The sequence below is a fragment of the Schistocerca serialis genome, chromosome 2 (assembly GCF_023864345.2).
Source record: "Schistocerca serialis cubense isolate TAMUIC-IGC-003099 chromosome 2, iqSchSeri2.2, whole genome shotgun sequence".
Taxonomy (NCBI): Eukaryota; Metazoa; Arthropoda; class Insecta; order Orthoptera; family Acrididae; genus Schistocerca; species Schistocerca serialis.
In genome coordinates this window covers 773,358,324-773,379,258 of record NC_064639.1, presented here as the reverse complement: position 1 = coordinate 773,379,258, position 20,935 = coordinate 773,358,324, and positions in this window count along the sequence as shown.

Genomic DNA, 20,935 nt, shown 5'->3' with positions numbered 1-20,935 from the left:
TGATACTTGGCATTTCAGTCTATATGAATTTCTACCCACATTTTCGACAAATTTACGAGGTGACTCTCTTAACGTTTAAAACCTCCGATGCGCTACGTAGATTACGCTCAGTAGATGACGAAGCAGCTTAAATCACTTAATAAAGGCAAGGCCTCCGGTCCAGATTGTATACCAGTCAGGTTCCTCTCACAGTATGCTGATAAAATAGTTACATATTTAGCAAATATATACAACCACTCGCACACAGAAAGATCCGTACCTACTTGAAAATTGCTCAAGTCACAGCAATACCCAAAAAGGGAAGTAGAAGTAATCCGCTGAATTAAAGACCTATATCAACAACGTCGATTCCCAGTAGGGTTTTGGAACATATACTGTATTCGAACATTGTGAAATACCTCGTAGAAAACGATTTATTGACACATAGTCAGCATGGTTTCAGAAAATATCGTTCTTATGAAACACAATTAGCTCTTTATACTCATGAAGTAATAAGTGCTATCGAAAGGGATGTCAAATTGATTCCATATTTTTGGATTTCCAGAAGGCTTTCGACACCGTTCCTCACAAGCGTCTTCTAAACAAACTGCGTGCCTACGGAGTGTTACCTCAGTTGTGCGACTGGATTCGTGATTTCCTGTCAGAAAGGCCACAGTTCGTAGTAATAGACGGAAAGTCATCGAGTAAAACAGAAGTAATAGCCGGCCTTCCCCAAGAAAGTGTTATAGGCCTTCTATTGTTACTGATCTATATTAACGATATAGGAGACAATCTGAGCAGCCGTCTTAGATTGTTTGCAGATGATGCTGTCATTTACCGTCTTGTCAAGTCATCAGATGATCAAAACGAATTGCAAAATGATTTAGATAAGATATCTGTATGGTGCGAAAAGTGGCAATTGACCCTGAATAAGGAAAAGTGTGAAGTTATTCACATGATTACTAAAAGAAAACAGCTTAATTTCGATTACGCGATAAGTCACACAAATCTGAAGACTGTAAATTCAACTAAATACTTAGAGATTACAATTGCAAATAACCTAAATTGGGACGATCACATAGATAATATTGTGGGTAGAGCAAACCAAAGACTGCGATTCATTGGCAGAACACTTAGAAGGTGCAACAGGTATATTAAAGAGACTGGTTACACCACACTTGTCCGCCCTATTCTGGAGTATTACTGTGCGGTGTGGGATCCGCATTAGGTGGTACTGAGCACACGATCATCACCAAACGATGCGCGCAAGAGATCTTTCATGCGTCTAGCAATACTTTTTTTGTTCTAATAAAACCCCATGTTATTCCAAGCATGTGTGTCAATTTGTACCTCTCTATTTACATTATTCCGTGATTTATTCAGTTTTCAAATTTATACTGACTTTTCGATCACCCGGTATATAACCGGAATACCAACGATGTATGTGATTCCCTGGGATTTAAAAAAAGGTTTTAAATTAAAAAAAACGTGTTAAAACAGATAACTCAGCTTTAAATTTGTGCCTATCACTTCTTTGATGTGCCTTGCAATAGAAACTCAGCAAAACAATGTATATTAAATATCGCTTTATATGATGGCATAATCGCCATTACGTATTTATAGCTCTTAATGTGTACTATACTCCTACAACACTTTTTAAACGTGATTTAGCCGCGTGGAGTGGCAACGTGGTTTAAGACACCATGTCACTGATTGCGCGGCGCCTTCCGTCGGAGGTTCGAGTCCTCCCTTCGGCGTGGGTGTGTGTGTTGTTCTTAGCATAAGTTAGTTTAAGTAGTGTGTAAGTCTAGGGACAGATGACCTCGGCAGTTTGGTCCCTTATGAATTCACACACACATTTGAAACATGACTACAGCTTCTTCTGTTGCAAAACTGCGTTTTACCCCTGTACCGCAAATTAGCAACCATTTACTAATGCCCGTTTTACACTGTTAAAGTTCTTCGGCAAATCTTTTATGATAGCTACGACCATGCTTTAACTTTTATAAAATCTATGACACAAATAGCCCAGTATATCGTCAAACGTTTTATGAAACGTTTTCCGTAAAAGAAGTTTGACGAAATTCTTTCGCAGTGTAATGCTGGCCTAAGTGTACTGAGCACGACACCAAGCTGAGAGGTTCTGGCCGATTTGTGCTGGTCACGATAACACTGGAGGACGCACAGATTCGTAGCTTGCACATTCACAGAAGTTATTATTATTGAAAAATCTATGTACATCTTGGACAGCGCAATACAGCTATTAGAAATTGGTTATAAAGGATTATAATCTGGAAAATCAGTTGCATTTAAATTCAGAGGCAAGAGTTTTTTCGTGGTGATTTATATTTTCATTTTTTGTTTGTTTCAATTAGCCATTTCGTATTTTGACCAATCAGTAACCTACAGATAATCATCTCTTTCCAGTTCACTGTTGCTGAGCGGTGAAATACTGCGTCAGTGTAAAATTTAGAAACAGATCATTACCCGCCCACCTGATGCAGAGAAAGCCTATTGCGTTGCACAGAAATAGCATTTCTTTGTACCCCAAATGTTACAAGGGTTCTTTCAAAATTTCCGTTTGACTGGATTATGAGTATCGTTTATCAATGCGGAACGTTAATTAAGTTCCATATACTGTAAGGGCAGATGGGAGTGAAATTATAAGACAGCAATTTATGAAACGTTTGCTTAATCAGTACAGCCACAGGAACGCTCACGTAGAGGCTAATTGTCAAAATTCCAATATTAACGGTAGAAATAAAATTTGGACTTCACACGAAGTTGTGTCCACAGTTTTTCCTTCTTGGTCAATAACCACGAATGAAATAGGAAGTGAAATAAGAAGAATAGTCTATTTATACTCTCCAGCTTCATTTATGCTACTTCAGGCCAATTTTGCGGGTTTTGGATCGACGTTTTCAAATTGTAAGAGTCACTTCACATTTGCTTGTTCTTTTTCTTCTGAGAACCATCTGTTTTCTTCTACTATTCAGAATTCATTCTGCCGTTCTACACCCACATCTACTATTACATGATTACTCTGCAGTTCACACGTAATTACCTGGCAGACGGTTCTTCGAACCATCTGCAGGCTCGCTCTCTCTACCGTTCAACTCTCTAACAGGGCGTGGGAAAAACGAGCACTTAAATCTTTCTGTACGCGGTCTGCTTTCACTTGTTTTATTAGGATGATCATTTCTGTCTTCGTAGATTGGAGAGAATAAAATATTTTGACATTCAAAGGAGAAAGTTGCTGATTGCTGATTGAATTCTCGCAGCAACGAAAGACACCTTTGTTTTTTTAATTATTACCACCACAACTCGCTTATCATATCCGTGCCATTCTCTCCTCTATTCCACGAAATTACAAAATGAGTTGCACTTCATTGGACTTTTTCGATGTCCTGTGTCAATCCTATCTGGTAAGGATCCCGTACAGCAGAGCAAGGAATAATTGCTAATACACATTTGTGGAAGTTGCAATGTTTTCAAAAATGGTTCAAATGGCCCTGAGCACTATGGGACGTAACTTCTGAGGTCATCAGTCCCCTAGAACTTAGAACGACTTAAACCTAACTAACCTAAGGACACTACACACATCCATGCCCTAGGCAGGATTCGAACCTGCGACCGTAGTGATCGCGCGGTTTCGGACTGATGCGCCTAGAACCGCTCGATCACTCTGGCCGGCGCAATGTTTTCGTCAATGTCCAGTATCGTATACGCTACCTGAATACTGGACTAAAATAGTGGCCTGATCAAAGTACTGGTCACTTTATTTATTGGTATTAGTACTGAACAAGAACCTAATCATAGACATTGTGTATAAAGGTGTTAACAAATTCATGAAGAATCAGCATTTGGCACTATAGTGCATGTACCAGTAATATGAGGTCTGGGGAATTTATACTTCTAACAACCCTACCACAACAAAGGTAAAATTTAATTATGATTGTAGTGACGCTCACGCTGCTAAATATTGCATTTTCGGCAACAACAAAGTTACATTATGTGGAAGGTGTCATTAGAGCACATTTAATAAAGTCATTTCATGAAATAATGGATAAACTATGCACTCATCTTTTCGTGTTTCCGACGGTGGTCTCGTTGTGAACTCATGGCTCAATCGTCGAAAATCTAGGTGGTGATGATTCCAAGCTCGGATGCAAAGAGGCCTACGTGTTATTCTGCGATATTCAAAAGTTTTATAGATGTTTCATAAACCATTCTTGAAGATTAAACTTTCGCAAGTTAGCATATTGTTGATATAAAAAAGTAATCAACACTCCGAATTTAAGTTACACTTCTTTTTTATTACTTTTGTTGCAATGTCACGTAACTCACAAAACATCACTTCACAATATAAAACATACTTGAAAATATCTTCCTCACTGTTAAAGTTCACATTTTATAAACTGACTACAATTTGCGTCTTTTCAACATGACGACCAAGACTTGACTCCCCAATAACCGCTTACGCGCCCAAAAATCGGAGTTACAAGTACGACAAAGATTATAGTGACAAAAGAAAGAATACACATAAGAATAATATCATTGTAATATAAACATATCGATGTATCAAAGTACCTCTACATTAATGAAATCAAATCTGAATGTTGTCGCAGAAATATGTTAACTATTCTACAGAAACACAGTAGAACATTGCTGGCACCGAGAGATTGAGGTGAGGTGCCGTAATGGTTACGTAATTCAAGTACCATTATATACTGCAGGAGTTCCTAGATAACAGGACGCAGCATGTCATTCTCAATGGAGAGAAGTCTTCCGAAGTAAGAGTGACTTCAGGTGTGCCGCAGGGGAGTGTCATAGGACCGTTGCTATTCACAATATACATAAATGCTTTGTGGATGACATCGGAAGTTCACTGAGGCTTTTTGCAGATGATGCTGTGGTGTATCGAGAGGCTGTAACAATGGAAAATTGTACTGAAATGCAGGAGGATCTGCAGCGAATTGACGCATGGTGCAGGGAATGGCAATTGAATCTCAATGTAGACAAGTGTAATGTGCTGCGAATACACAGAAAGATAGATCCTTTATCATTTAGCTACAAAATAGCAGGTCAGCAACTGGAAGCAGTTAATACCTTAAATTATCTGGGAGTACGCATTAGGAGTGATTTAAAATGGAATGATCATACAATGTTGATCGTCGGTAAAGCAGATGCCAGACTGAGATTAATTGGAAGAATCCTAAGGAAATGCAATCCGAAAACAAAGGAAGTAGGTTACAGTACGCTTGTTCGCCCACTGCTTGAATACTGCTCAGCAGTGTGGGATCCGTACCAGATAGGGTTGATAGAAGATATAGAGAAGATCCAACGGAGAGCAGCGCGCTTCGTTACAGGATCATTTAGTAATCGCGAAAGCGTTACGGAGGTGATAGATAAACTCCAGTGGAAGACTCTGCAGGAGAGACGCTCAGTAGCTCGGTACGGGCATTTGTCAAAGTTTCGAGAACATACCTTCACCGAAGAGTCAAGCAGTATATTGCTCCCTCCTACGTATATCTCGCGAAGAGACCATGAGGATAAAATCAGAGAGATTAGAGCCCACACAGAGGCATACCGACAATCCTTCTTTTCACCAACAATACGAGACTGGAATAGAAGGGAGAACCAATAGAGGTACTCAAGGTACCCTCCGCCACACACCGTCGGGTGGCTTGCGGAGTATGGATGTAGATGTAGATGTAGATGTAGAAAAAAGGAAAGAAGAGTGTGGTGTTTACTTTCTACGTTAAGATTCCAATAAAACGTACGAGAAGCGATTCTTCTTGGTGTTGTAGCCTACGTCGTTTCGCATGGAGTGACGAAGATAAAAATGTCTGGTATTACGGCTCTGGAAAACGCCCCACCTCGCTATCGTTGTCTGCATTAATGTTGTCGCTATCTGTGGTCGTATTCTGCTTCTGCTAGTGCACCTGTTGCTGTTACCAAACCTTTGTGTATACTTACTAGGTATATTTGTAAATAAAGTCCAAACAATATGGTCTGTATTTGGATTAAAGGAGGTGGTGATATTGCAAAATTTACATTAATGAGTGATTGTACAGCCGTCTTAGAAAAGTAAAGCTCACTGATGTTTCCAAAAGCTGAGAAACGATTTATTCTTTTTTAGGCACTCTGGGATCTCAGGGAAGTATCCTGCCCTATGCGACCCTCTCCGAGTGAACATTAACGCTAGTAATACCAACGCATTTTCCGTAACGTGCTTTACCAAGGGGGGAGGGGGAGGGTGAGGGTGAGGGTGAGCGACTTACATTTTTTTAAGAGGTATTGATGTGTTAGTAGGGTCCAGAACATGAAAATATCTTTTAACACACTTTCAGGAATATCAACAAACGTTCAATAATGTGCACTATCGAGGGGGTGAAGGGGTGGGGAGAGAGTAGGGAGATAGTTTATGCCACCCAAAAAAGTATACATATGCAACATTTTTTAACTGTTATGATTTTTTCCTCACAACATCCTTTTTAAAGAGCTCTTGATGAGTAAGTAAGGTCCTGAACCTCAAAATTTTGATTAAGATATTCAGTGGAGAAGTGACATCCAAAAGTTTTAGATTGACTTTAACTGAAAGATTTAAAACATTTATGGAATCTCGTAGAAGAATTCATTAAAAACAGTAAATACTTTCTCAAAATTTTAAAATGCAAATTAGCTAACTTAATTACAGTAATTTCAAAAGGGGCATAAAGTACTGCTATTTCTTTCAGATTAGCAGTTACAGAGCTACTGACTCTGACCAATAGAGTTAAGCCATTCACCTCAATTCTATCAAATTATTCGCTTTGATACGATTCCTTTCCAATTTAAGACGTTCAAAGTGGCGTGAGCATCATAAGCAGTTAATTGCAGAGTGCAATAAAATGTAGATATAATGCATTCTTCAAAATAGAAGACAAATAACACCTCATGATGGACCCACAGGGTCCGAAATGCATCGTGTGCTTAATAAAACACAAAAAGTTGTGACTGAAAGCGTTTTTTAATTTATACCGCCATGGTACATTTCGTACGAGGTATTTTTAGACCCTGAGAGACGTTGGTATCAGTCCTCCTAGGTGATTCCCGCTATTAATGGAGGAGTGTTGGACAACATAAACAGCAACTTTAATTCTGTCCTTCTTTTAAAATAGTTGATTTCTAGAGGCTTTATTTTTCGGCACGATTTGCTGGTTTTTCCATTTTAGTTTTTCTTCGTGTTTTTTACTTTTAACTTGATTTAACATATCGCTTTTATGAGCATTACAGGTAGAATGGCGATATTCTTGACCAGACGGGTCAGGGACCAACCTATTTGAAAACCAGAGAGAGAAGAGAGAGAGAGAGAAAGAGAGAGAGAGAGAGAGAGAGAGAGAGGGAGGGGAGGAAGGAGGTCACTTACTGATTAATAGTAATCCCTTTATAACATGCATTAAACACATAGAGAGCACTAATTAATATTTATTTCCACCGGTAAAAATCTATTACAAACCTGTATGTCACGAATGAATTCCAATAGTCCATTGCAAAATAATACTAATTTCTAATATTCTACAGTTTAGTGATTTCTGAAAAAAAAAAACATTACTTTCCTCATAACGAACTAAGGCGTGAACGTCACCATGTCTACTACAGGGCAAGTTACACAATCATCGTCACTGCTCAGTTATGCATGTAAAATCAAATATTCCGGAGATAAACATACCCTTCGGCAAGGGATCCGATTTCCACGACTTTCTGTATCTCTCAAAATAGTTTTTGTCTTTGGGTGCCATATTCACTTAACATATACACACTTACAACACTTAAAATGTTTTCAAACTACAGTCCACAAGCTTTTTACTGATGGACTGCTACTAACTCATCTGATCCTTGCACTCCTTCAGGAGGTCCCGACTAATCGTAATTGGGATAATGCCCAAGTGAAGAACAGTTTAACTTGCAGAAATGGTCGTGAAGGAGGGCTGCAAAAAAAAAAAAAAAAAAAAAATCAAGAATGAAATATTTCAGTGTTAGCTAGTGCTAAATAATTTGTAATTGATATGAGCTACTCATACTCGAGAAGCCCCTAAAACTTCCTCACAAAGCAGACTTCCCCCTACAGCACTTATCCCTCTAAATCCCCAACCCCCGCCTTAGGCAGCTGATACTTTATAAATATGTGGGGGAAAACCTCCAAGTTGGCAACCCTCACTGAAACCTGAAACAAAACACTAGCACTGTGGCCAACTGTGTTTTGATGATGTTTCGTTTGTGGGGCGCTCAACTGTGCAGTCATCAGCGCCCGTACAAAGTCCCAGGTTTTTCACACTCCAATTTTTGTCACAGTCCAAATTAGCCACTGTCACGGATGATGATGATGATGATGATGATATAATGAGGACAACACAAACACCCAGTTCCCGGGCAGAGAAAATCCCCAACACGGCCGGGAATCGAACCCGCGACTCCATGATCCAGAGGTAGCATCGCTAGCCGCTAGACCAAGAGCTACGGACGGCCAACTGTGTGAAACTACACTACGTACTATTAGTTAATTACATAATCTTACCATCCTTTCTTCTACACTACGTAATTCCCACCACGCAAAGTACCGCGGAAACAAATCGGCCTGGCCGTATTATAAAGACCACAAATTTTTACAGCCACAATTTCTCGCTCAGCCGGCCTCTGTGACCGAGCGGTTCTAGGTGCTTCAGTCCGGAACCGCGCTGCTGCTACGGTCGCAGGTTCGAAACCCTGCCTCGGGCATGGATGTGTGTGATGTCCTTAGGTTGGTTAGGTTTAAGTAGTTCTAGGTCTAGGGGACTGATGTCCTCAGATGGTAAGTCCCATAGTGCATAGAGCCATTTGAACTACTTTTTCTCGCTCAAGAATTTGATCTTATGATATTCTGGTAGTATAATGTCTAACATACATGCCATCTAGTTACAGTCCTGTTTCCCGCCTATGATAGGCAGGCAAGCTAATACATATTCACTATCTGTAGCGACACTGGAAGTGAAAAATATGCGCCTTGGAAATTCTGATTTCGTCTAAACAACTCTTCAGCTCATTCCTACGCAATGTTCTTCCCTACAGTTCTAAAACAGTTTGTTTAAAGAGGGGAGACAATCAATATCAAAGAAAGTTGGACCCTAAGTTCCAGTTGTTGCCTTTACATTAGATAACATCAACACCACTGCTGTCATTATGAGAGAAGATCGACGAATGACCTGACGAACACTTTCTGAAATACTGAACATTTCTATGCGTGTCTCCCATTAGCCGGAGACTGAAAATTTACGTACGAGACGTGTTTGCTCGTGGTAGATTCCAAGGTTGCTGATTGCTGAACAAAGTTGAAAGTTGATGTTAGACGAAGATGCGGAATTTATTTCAAAAATGATCACTGCTAATGGAACTTGATTACATCATTTTCATCCTGAGAGCAAACAGCGAATATCACTGTGGAAATCTTTGTCACCAGCCCGCAAAAAAGCGAAAGTGATTTCCTCTGCTGGCAACGTTATGCTTATCTCACGTTTTGATATTGATGAAATGGTTTATCAGCAAGTTGTAGGTACACACCAATGAATAACTCGACTGAACAACAGTGATGTCCTGAAAACTCTGCAGTACCACGTCAGGCTCAAAAGACCACTTATGAGTGAAACATGCTGCATGTTGCACCACGACAATGTACAGCTGTACATTGCAAATGTTATTACTAAATACCTTGCAAAAATGAATGTGAAGTGCATCCCTCACTTTCACTATAGTCTGGTTGTAACCTTTTGTGAATTTTTCCTATTCCGAAACCTGAAGCAACTCCTTCGAGGAAGGCATTTTCCGGCATCAGAAGCAGCAGTGAGAGCTGGGCGGGTCATTCCTACGAAACAAAAACAAAATAAAAATGTTGCTAGCATGTGTTTGTAGACTGGAAGAAACGCTGGGACTAGTGCATCACATCCACAGCAGACTATTTTGTAGACCATCAAAAAAAAAAACGAGAATCGTTAAAGGTATATTTTAAGACAAATTATATTCTTTATTGAACATATCTCGTACCTACAGTGGTTTAAGGATACCATCAACATTATGCGGAACGTTCTCCTACTCAGTACGTGTAAGACAAGTGTTTTATCCATATCCCATATCTGTACGATGACGTCAGTGTGAGGTTTGCCTTTCAACGAATTAGTAGATGCCAAAACAAATGTAATGAGAATTATGAGAATGGAGAGACCACGGTATAATTTGAGTTTACTGCAGCAACCTTCAACTGCTTGATTATGTAAGCTTAGATTGGGTGGGGAGCTATACCAGGCTCGTGATACAAACATGGAAGTAATGTATAAGACAATTGTAAGACTTTTATTTGAAGCTGCTTTTGAACGTCTCGTAGTAGTCCATAATATTACCGGAAAGGTAGAGGAAATAAGGAAGGCCTATAACAGATGGCATCTGAGCAAGAAGAATGATGATAATACGTGCAAAAGACTGAGGGTAGAGGCAAATGAAGCAGTGATTAGAGCAGAAAATGCTATGTGGGACTTTAAATACGTAGAAGTTAACGGAGTTCAAAGTGCAACCATTGAAGGTGATAAAACAGTTAAAAACAAATGACGAAAATGCTGTAAACTTACAGCCGATAGATGGGAGACGTACTGTTAAGCGTGTGTCTCGCCTCTCAAACATTATACGGTGCCATCGCAGTTCCGACAGTGACCTATAGCGTTCGCGTCTTCTAAATTTTTTCGGGAGCTGCTGCCCAACGTCGTCCTATCCGAGGGGATATAGTGAGCTTGAGAGTTCTCTTTGATAGACTGTCAGTGAAATTCAAAATCTGTGGGGTAGCTGCTCGGAGTTGAAACTCTTTCCGCAGAATGAGGTGGCGGCGCGGTACTTCCACGCAATCTCTCTACCGCACGGCACACGTCGACGCCATCTTCTGGAACGGTTCCCCAGAAGCGCTTTCAATTTATTTCTTGGCGTGGAGCTCTCCACGCCCCCTGCAGCAGCAGCACTCTGCCGCCGTCAGAGGAATGTGTGATACTGGAGGACGGTGGGCTGTGGGGGTGGGTGGACAGGGGGAGGCGGGGGAGTCGGCAGCACGCACGCCCGCCTGATGAGGGAGCAGCCACATCACTCACAGTGCGTGCCGGCTGAACCCAGCGCGACAGCCGATATGGATTTCCTCGAATGCCGAACTCGACACCCGCCGTCATACGTCATCCAGCTAGTAGCTTCACATGTAGAGCCCCCGAGGAGGCACTCCCTGCATTTTCCACTCTCCAGAAGTATACAGTATATAAGTTTTTCAGAGCTGTAATCTAGAATCAGGCGTTATGCATGCTACTGTAGACGTTTATTACCAAATATTTGGAGACGGCAACGATTAATAAAACATCTCCTACGAACTCTGACGGCGCCGATGAGCATACGATTGGAGGTCAGTAAGTAATGCAACCCAGTTTCGCTTGAACTAATACGGAGTTTATTGTGGGAGATCGTGGGCTGTACCCGCTTCAGCCCCTTCAGTTCCATGAAGCTCCGATAGGTGGCGACGCTATACGTAGCCTTCAAAATGGCGTCAGTAACGGAGGTGCGTTTTAAGCAGACAGCTGTCATTGAGTTTCTTTTGGTGGAAAACCAGAGCATCGCAGATATTCAGAGGTGCTTGCGGAGTGTCTACAGAGACCTGGCAGTGAACAAAACACCGTGAGTCGTCGGTCGAGGCGCCTGTCATCATCGCAACAGGGTCGTGCAAACCGATCTGCTGCGTGCCGGCCGGCAACACGCTGCTATGACTCCTGCAGCGTTGGAACGTGCGGACAATCTCATTCGAGGTGATCGATGGATCACAATTAAACAGCTCGCTGCTCAGCCAGACGTCCGTGTTGGTGGTGCTGACACACTTGTCGTATTAGTTGGGGTACTCAAAGATGTGTGCTGCCGAGTCCTTTGCGGCCTAGCAGAAGACAATGAAGAGCGACAAAGGATCATCTGTGTCGAATTGCTTGGGAGCTACAAGACTCATAGTAACAATTTTCGACGAAAATCGTCACAGGCGATGAGACATGGGTCCATCACTTCGAACCGGAAACGAAACGGCAAGCCATAGAGTGGCGCCACACGCCCTCTCTTACGAAGAAAAAGTTCGAAGCGCACCTTCAGCCCGGTAAAGTCATGGTAGCTGTCTTCTGGCCCCTGAATGGGTTATTTTGTTTGATGGTGTAACAATCAATTCTAAAGTGTATTATGCTGCTCTGAGAAAAATTAAGCCATCCGTTGTGGCCGAGCTGTTCTATGCGCATCAGTGCGGAACCGCGCTACTGCTACGGTCGCGGGTTCGAATCCTGCCTCGGGCATGAATGTGTGGGATGTCCTTAGGTTAGTTAAGTTTAAGTGGTTCTAAGTCTAGGTGACTGATGACCTCAGATGTTAAGTCCCATAATGCTTAGAGCCATTTGAACCATTTTTTTAAAGAAAAATGAAGAAATAACTGGCGCGTGTTAGTCACCACAAAAGTGCAAACGAACTTCTCCTTATCCACGACAGAGTAAAGCTTCACACAACTCTGCGCACCCTGTTCTTTCCCATCCACCCTACAGCCGTGACCTCGCACCTTCTGGCTTCCATCTGTTTGGCCCAATTAAGACTGCTTTATGCGGGAAGCAGTACGAGCATGATGCAGAGGCTATTGCTGCAGCACGACGTTCGCTCCGACGCCGACCAGTAGAGTGGTATCATGCTGGCATACAGGTCCTCCCAGTAAGGTGGAGTAAGACTGTCACATTGAATGGAGATTACGTCGAAAAATAGGATTTCGTGGCCAAAGGAGTGGGGAATAATATGGTGTATTGGAATCCTGAACAAAACCAACCAGCTTTCAGAAGAGAAAAGTGTTGCATTACTTATTGGACACCCCTCGTGCAGAGGTCGGTGAAAACGTTACGTTCAGTTCTCTATCGATTGGTGATGGAATTACGAGTTTTGAGCTAGAAGCATTGTAACGTTCGGAATGTCACACATTTATTAATATTGAGGGGACTTCAGAAAGTAAGTTACATATTATTATGGCGGGTCAAAACTGCATTAAACTTGAAAGCGGCAGTCACTGGTCACGGAGCTATTCGAGAACAGCTGTGTGAACATCTTCGTGTTGGTAAAATCTCTTTCCATCTAAATGTCCGAAAACATGGAAATCGTATGGCGCAAATATGGACTTGCCTATCAGCATCACCGCCTTCTGTGCGACCTTGATCAAACTGTTGGCACCATTTCAATATGGCTGGACGCGAGATTTCATTTGGCTTCATGGTGAATTTATGACGAATTTATACCTTTGGCCCACAACAACCGAACTGTGCCGCCTGCTTCAACTTTGGGTTTCGTTTCTCTTTACTGCGGAATTTCAGCTGCACACTGTAATGCGCCTGTTATCCTTTCCACAGCAGAACTATCTCAGCAAGAGTCCTGGACTATGCACACTCTTCTGACAATGCACCACTCTTGTTGTGCATAGTCTTAGCGTGAACTACATATTTAACTTAGTTTGTGAAGTGCCTACGTACTTTTAACTCACTGCACTGAAACAGCTACAAGATGGACAGTCATAAACTTATGATTATCACCTCTAAATTTATTTATTTTTTAACGTTACAGAGTGACCCACCGCTACTAAAAACTAGTAACAAACCTGCAGAGATGGGCTCTTCGTCTTTTCTACAGCTTCTCTCAGTTCTGTTAATTATCCACTCTTCTACATAATCACATTGTTAACTGAAGCAAAAAAGCACATCGTAAATTTTGTTTTACTGTACTCTTAAGAAGAAACAACTAACGATAGGAAAGATTCAGATAGAGGAAAGGTCCGTTTGCCTGGTTGTTTCGATTGGGGGGGCTTCAGAAAACACTTCGAGCCTGTGTTACCAGAATCAGCATATTCTATTCCACCATGGTTACTGCTATGTGATATGTATATCCTCAGATTAACGTTACGTGGTTTTTTGTATAAGGTACAGTAGTGCTGTTTGTTACCGGCCGGTGTGGCCGTGCGGTTCTAGGCGCTACAGTCTGGAACCGCGTGACCGCTACGGTCGCAGGTTCGAATCCTGCCTCGGGCATGGATGTGTGTGATGTCCCTAGGTTAGTTAGGTTTAAGTAGTTCTAAGTTCTAGGGGACTGATGACCACAGATGTTAAGTCCCATAGTTCTCAGAGCCATTTGACCCATTTTTTTGCTGTTTGTTATTACAATTTCTTCCCCCATTTGCCCGCCCCAAAAGCTGGACACGAGCCTTGGAAGCACGATCTCGAGCCTCGTCTCAACGAAGGGAACTTCTTACCTATGTTGTGCATTCTTATTATATTGCATATGTACTTTTACCTACAATATTATACAGTTCAGACGTTTTAGAGTTTGCATCTTATACAGTTTACATACAATACAATTACATGTTTGAAGAAAATGGTCCAAAGAACTAACATGGATTATATAGCCAACGATTGCACATTAAACGGTTGGTACATTGACCTAGGTTTCGACACATACTTGGGATGTCTTCATCAGAATGAAATGTTGCTAAATCCCATAAAATAATACATAGAAAGTCACGTGTAACAAAAAAATTAACGAAGATGACAATTTTCCAAGTTGCTTACGTAAAATTATGTAGCTAAAAAGCAATAGTCAGAATTGGGAGCAGCTATGCTCGAGTGAAAAGTAAAATAAAATGTTCCAGCTTTGGCTACGTGTGCCCAGCTCGAAACATCAGACTGATCGGCATGGTGACTTACATTGCTGCCACGAAAACAATGCGAGTTTTGAAGTTTTTGTATAATGTTTTTCTTTGGCCTAAACATTTTTTGTAAAACTATTAAAATATCTCTTTCACCAAACTATTAATCATACTAGCACAGACCATTGGCGTAAATCCATCAAAGATTACTGTACACAAATGTTTCAAAGCACAGATTGACACGTATGTCACTTAAATCAAAACGCGCATTTACTCTAACAGCTTCAAAGTCCTTAAACAAAATGTGCGTTTACTTTAACAAAGTACATTTTATCAAAACATGACGTATGTCACCTTGTAAATATACAAGATTTTACTTTAACTGAATCGAAGACACCAAATAGCTAAACATGAGATATGTCTCTCTTAAGAAGCAAAAATTTTTAATACATAACCAGAAGAGATAAAGCGGCTAAGCTGAAAACGGATATCTACTTAAACAGAATTGAAATGTACAATACATCTTAGACGTAACGTACGTCACCCCAGGATTTAAAGAAACACAGCACCTTTAATTGAAGTGATCTGAAATTATACATTAACCGGCCATGATGTGCGGCGCCACTAAAGAGAGTTAGTCGTCCCTCCTTACTCTTATGTACACAATTTGCCAAGGCTGTCTGTGAGAGACGCAACGGCAAATGACAAATACAAGGCAACTATTAAAACGATCTGTCAGAATTTTGGAATAATCACTATTCCACTCGGTAGCCTTAGCAATAAGGGCTTAACGCAAATTACTTCAGTGGCGTAATCAAATATCAGAACGGGTTTTGATTAAGGCGTAAGTTTGCCGCGCGGGATTAGCCGAGCGGTCTCAGGCGCTGCAGTCATGGACTGTACGGCTGATCCCGGCGGAGGTTCAAGTCCTCCCTCGGGCATGGGTGTGTGTGTTCGTCCTTTGGATAGTTTAGGTTAAGTAGTGTGTAAGCTTAGGGACTGATGACCTTAGCAGTTAAGTCCCATAAGATTTCACGCACATTTAAACTTTTTTTAAGGTGTAAGTTTTAACTGAGGTGGTAAAACGCCTGCTGCTGAAATAATATTAGTTAGCCTTAAAACAAAATATTAAATCCTCAAAATAATGCTATTCGAGGAACTAAATTACTGGACCCGAGCCTCGGCAACGTTTTAATTATAGTTTCAATGCCACTGACGAGCGAACACGTGGCACTTCAAGGCAAAATGGCGCGGACCATACACAAATTTGAACATAGCCAACTGGGCTCAACTGAAACGTGTTAACTTATAACTGTGCTTTCACACGTGAACTGGAGTACACAACAAATTACAGTACTTAAGTAAAATACAAAGAACAGAACGCCGTCACCTTAGCACGAAGTTTGACGTCAGTGGACACAGTACTGCGCTAATACAGTCACTGCAAATGCGTCTGAACACTCACAATCTTCGTCCGAACAACAAAAATGGTTCAAATGGCTCTGACCACTATGAGACTTAACATCTGAGGTCATCAGTCCCCTAGAACTTAGAACTACTTACACCTAACTAACCTAAGGACATCACACACATCCATGCCCGAGGCAGGATTCGAACCTGCGAACGTAACAGTTGCGCGGTTCCAGACTGAAGCGCCTAGAACCGCTCGGCCACTGCGGCCGGCGTCCGAACAACAGCTCCACAAATCTATTACAGATTAGTGACTTGTGCGCTTTATAAGAGGCAAGTAAAAGAAAACTATTCGCTGTTTTTCTCGAAAAGTAATAAGTGGTTGAAAACCACAATAAAATCGCCAATCGACACTAATTTTTTGAAACTCTGCTCAAAAATCATGTTGTATTCGGGGATCTTACCACTATTTCGGCAGTACAATTATTCAGTGCTAAAGGGTGAAAGCAGGTTGGAGAACTCTGTTTTTCGTATTAATTTGTCCTTTTTCAAGGGTTACAGGCAGATGAATGTATATTACGCAGACACAACCAGCAGATCAGCTACTTTCTTTTTTTATTGTATACTATGAATGAACTGTTGTTAAGTTTTCAATTTATTGTTGTTATCATAGTATCCTTCCTCTTTTATTGCTTCATAGAGATGGCAGACTTTTTTTAATGTTTTAAACAAATGAAGCATTATACTTCATTGTAACATCACTTTGTAAAAATATTTCTAGACTTATCTCGGTGCCACTTTAGTGTACAACGGATCTCCTGCATATACAACGATAAAAACTACTCTTTTTTTAAAAAAAAAATGTTTATTTAGGAACGAAAAATTTTAGCACTGCCGCTATGGCTAATTGATACTTAGGTTGACCTATTTTAACCGAGACCAAACAAATTTCGAATAATGCCGGTTATTCAGAACTAAAATACCGGTATCGGTTTTAACTGGTCGGTTTTTCCCATCCCTACGAGCTCCCCATAACTAATTCTGCACAGGACACATACATTTATGCTGCGTCTTTAGGTTATCAAATTGTGTAGGAAAGACTAACACCATCCTAGATCTCTAGGTTTCTGTTACCATGACACGAGTTCACGTTCAGAGTTGTTTATAACAGTCATTTTCGACGCATCCCATGAGCTCGTCGTCGTTACGAAACTGTTTCAGAAGTAAATGAGTCTTCCATCGACTTAACAAAAATGCGATCCCTCTATATATGAGTTTTTCACAGCTGGCAAACCTTCTAAAGTGATGTACATTGTGTGGTCTACCTTTGCAACTTGATTTTGCGTGTACATGCACCTCCTTTGCTCGTCACATGTGCTGCAGAAACGTAATAGATCAACATCGTTATCCGGCAACAGTTACGCTACGTACGAGAAATTCTATGAAAGTCACTACACTGTGCTCCCCAATGAATATCGCTTTGCTTGTTAGATGGAAAGTCACGATGTCTTTAAAGACAGAAATCCTGAATGCCAACATCCCACTTGCTCCTGGTGTACAAATCGACCAGCCCGGTTTCATTACACCTGATGACTGCGCTGCGGGCAAATCGAGATAAAGACAATGGCATGCAGTATTCCTGATTGCGATCATCCGTCTTAACAAGAGGTCAGCCAGCAGCAATTTTTCTGCTGACATTGTGGCAGCAAGTGCTCTAACGTAATGTGGCTCACTTTCATGAAACTGTACACTTTTATGAGGCTGTCATAATTAAGTTTTTTTTTCTCAGATGGTAATATTGAGCAGGACGATATATTCAATCGACCTGGAGGGAAAGTATTTTCGTGGGGCCATTTATCGGGAATTCTTTCGACACGATCATTTAGATACTTCTTCGGTGGCTGAATACCGCGAAGCTAAGGGTCTGTAGCCGTCATATCTATGGAAATCGATGTTAGTTCTCTGCAAACATATTGGACTATCCTCCTGCAAGTATTGAAATCTATACTTCTTCCGCAGTCCTCATCCTCTAATAATTTTAAACTTTAATTTATCATTAAGAGTAATTCACGATCATTGACACCCCTGTTTAAAATTTTCGTTGTTTCATAGATGTACTACAGTCCATTTTCACATGCAGCATTTTCAACTTTCACAGTGTACACTGGCGTATGCCATTATGTTAAGAAATTTAAGTTTCATTTTTTCCCAAGTATTTTACTACTCAGTCAGTGACATTAGTGACTGAGGATCTCAACGGAGTAGAACACTAAATCGTCGTCGTTATTGCTAGAGATTACAGTGGATCCCGTCTGAACGCCTTTTATCTACATGTACATACATAGTCCGCAAGCCACCTTTTGTTGTGTAGTGGAGGGTACCACGTACCACTATTAGTCATTTCCTTTTCTTTTCCACTCGCAAATGGAGCGAGGGGGAAACGACTGCTTGTATGTCTTAATCCTTGTCTTGTCTTCGTGGATCTGAAGCGACATGTACGATTGCGGCAGATGCGTCGTTCCGCAGTCAGCTGCAAATGCCTGTTCTCTAAATTTCCCCAGTAGTGTTTCGCTAGAAGAACGTAGTTTTCCCTCTAGTGATTCCCTTTCGAGACAAAAGTTTATTCAAGGGACATCACCAGCTAAGTAAAAACTCATATCGAGTAAAAATCACCACTGCAGGAGCTATATGTTTACTTTGTTTGTAAGCCACGACCGTTTTTGTAACGTTAGTTCCATCACCAGGTGATGTCCTGAATAGAAAGAAACCACGAAATAATGCCAGGGAGTAACAACTATGTATAAAAAGAAGATCAAATTACTGCCAATAATGACAGCCAGAGCGAGAGCACCAGCAGCAGCGAGTACTGTTTGTATAAAGCGTTTATTTTGCATTTTGTTTACGACCTTCCACTAAGGAAGGGATTCTATTTGTGTTTATCTGCTCTGCATAGTAACTAACAGTTCTTGATAAAACTTTACGTAGTTTTCGTGTTAGATTTCTTAGTGTTTTCTTGATCGTTTAGAACAGAAAGCGCCCTAAAACCGTCTTTTGTTTGTTTCGCGGCCGTTAGCCACTAGTCACTTGAATCAGCAGTTGTCTTGTGACAGCCAGAGCGAGAGCACCAGCAGCAGCGAGTACTGTTTGTATAAAGCGTTTTTGTACTTATTTGCTGCGCTTAGCTTTTAAATAGTTTTTCTGGGAAAACCTAGCGTAGTTTTCGCGTCTCGTATTTCAGTGAGTGTTTCTTGATTATCAGAGTAGCTCATCAGAAGATTATCTTGGGAATTTGTCACCGTATAGAGTAGGGTAAACATAGTCATGTGTAGGGACTGTGGTTGTTGTGAGCGGACGCAAGGAGAATTGGCCACTCTTCGGGGGCAGGTGGAGGCTTTGTCTGTTAGGCTCATCGAGCTCGAGGCGCAGGCGTCGGCTCGTAGTGGCGTTGGGGCAACTGTGGTGAGACCTATGCCTACTTCGGTGGCCTTGGAATCACATGGAACCCCTGATGTCGCTGCGTCTTCCGGCAGTGAGCATCTTACCGGTCAGCCATCACTCCAGGGTGAATGGCGGACAGTGGTGGGCTCGCGCGTGCCTGGCCGAAAGGCGAAGGTGGGATCTGGCCGCGTGGCAGCTGCCTTACCCCTTTCCAACAGGTACGGGGTGCTTCCTAGTGGTGATGACATCGTTTCCGAGCCACCACAGGATGCCTCGCCTGTTGGGCCAGTGGCCGATTCTCCGGCAAGGTCCCGACAGTCACAGAGGGCGGGCCTATTAGTTATAGGGAGCTCCAACGTTAGGCGGGTTATGGAGCCCCTTAGGAAAATAGCGGCTAGGTCGGGGAAGAATGCCAGTGTGCACTCGGTGTGCTTGCCGGGGGGTCTCGTCCGTAATGTGGAGGAGGCCCTTCCGGCAGCTATTGAACGCACTGGGTGTGACCGGCTGCAGATAGTAGCACATGTCGGAACGAATGACGCCTGCCGCTTGGGTTCTGAGGCCATCCTTGGTTCCTTCCGGCGGCTGGCTGATTTGGTGAAGACAACCAGCATCGCACGCGGAGTGCAAGCTGAGCTTAATATCTGCAGCATAGTGCCCAGAGTCGATCGCGGTCCTCTGGTTTGGAGCCGTGTGGAGGGTCTAAACCAGAGGCTCAGACGACTCTGCGACTATAATGGTTGCAAATTCATCGACCTCCGTTATTGGGTGGAGAACTGTAGGGCCCCCCTAGACAGGTCAGGCGTGCACTACACACCGGAAGCAGCTACTAGGGTAGCAGAGTACGTGTGGCGTGCACACGGGGGTTTTTTAGGTTAGAGGGACCCCCCCTTGGGCGAAACGATAAAATACCTGACGGCTTACCAGAGAGGACATTATCATCGTTGATAAAGAACGTCCGTCCTCAGATACCAAAAACAGGAAAAGTCACCGTAATATTGGTAAACTGCAGGAGTATCCAGGGCAAGGTTCCTGAATTAGTATCTCTTATTGAAGGAAATAGTGCGCATATAGTATTAGGAACGGAAAGTTGGTTAAAACCGGAAGTGAACAGTAACGAAATCCTAGACACAGAATGGAATATATACCGCAAGGATAGGATAAACGCCAATGGTGGAGGAGTATTTATAGCAGTAAAGAATTCAATAATATCCAGTGAAGTTATTAGCGAATGCGAATGTGAAATAATCTGGGTTAAGTTAAGTATCAAAGGTGGGTCAGATATGATAGTCGGATGCTTCTATAGACCACCTGCATCAGCAACCGTAGTAGTTGAGCGCCTCAGAGAGAACCTGCAGAACGTCGTGAAGAAGTTTC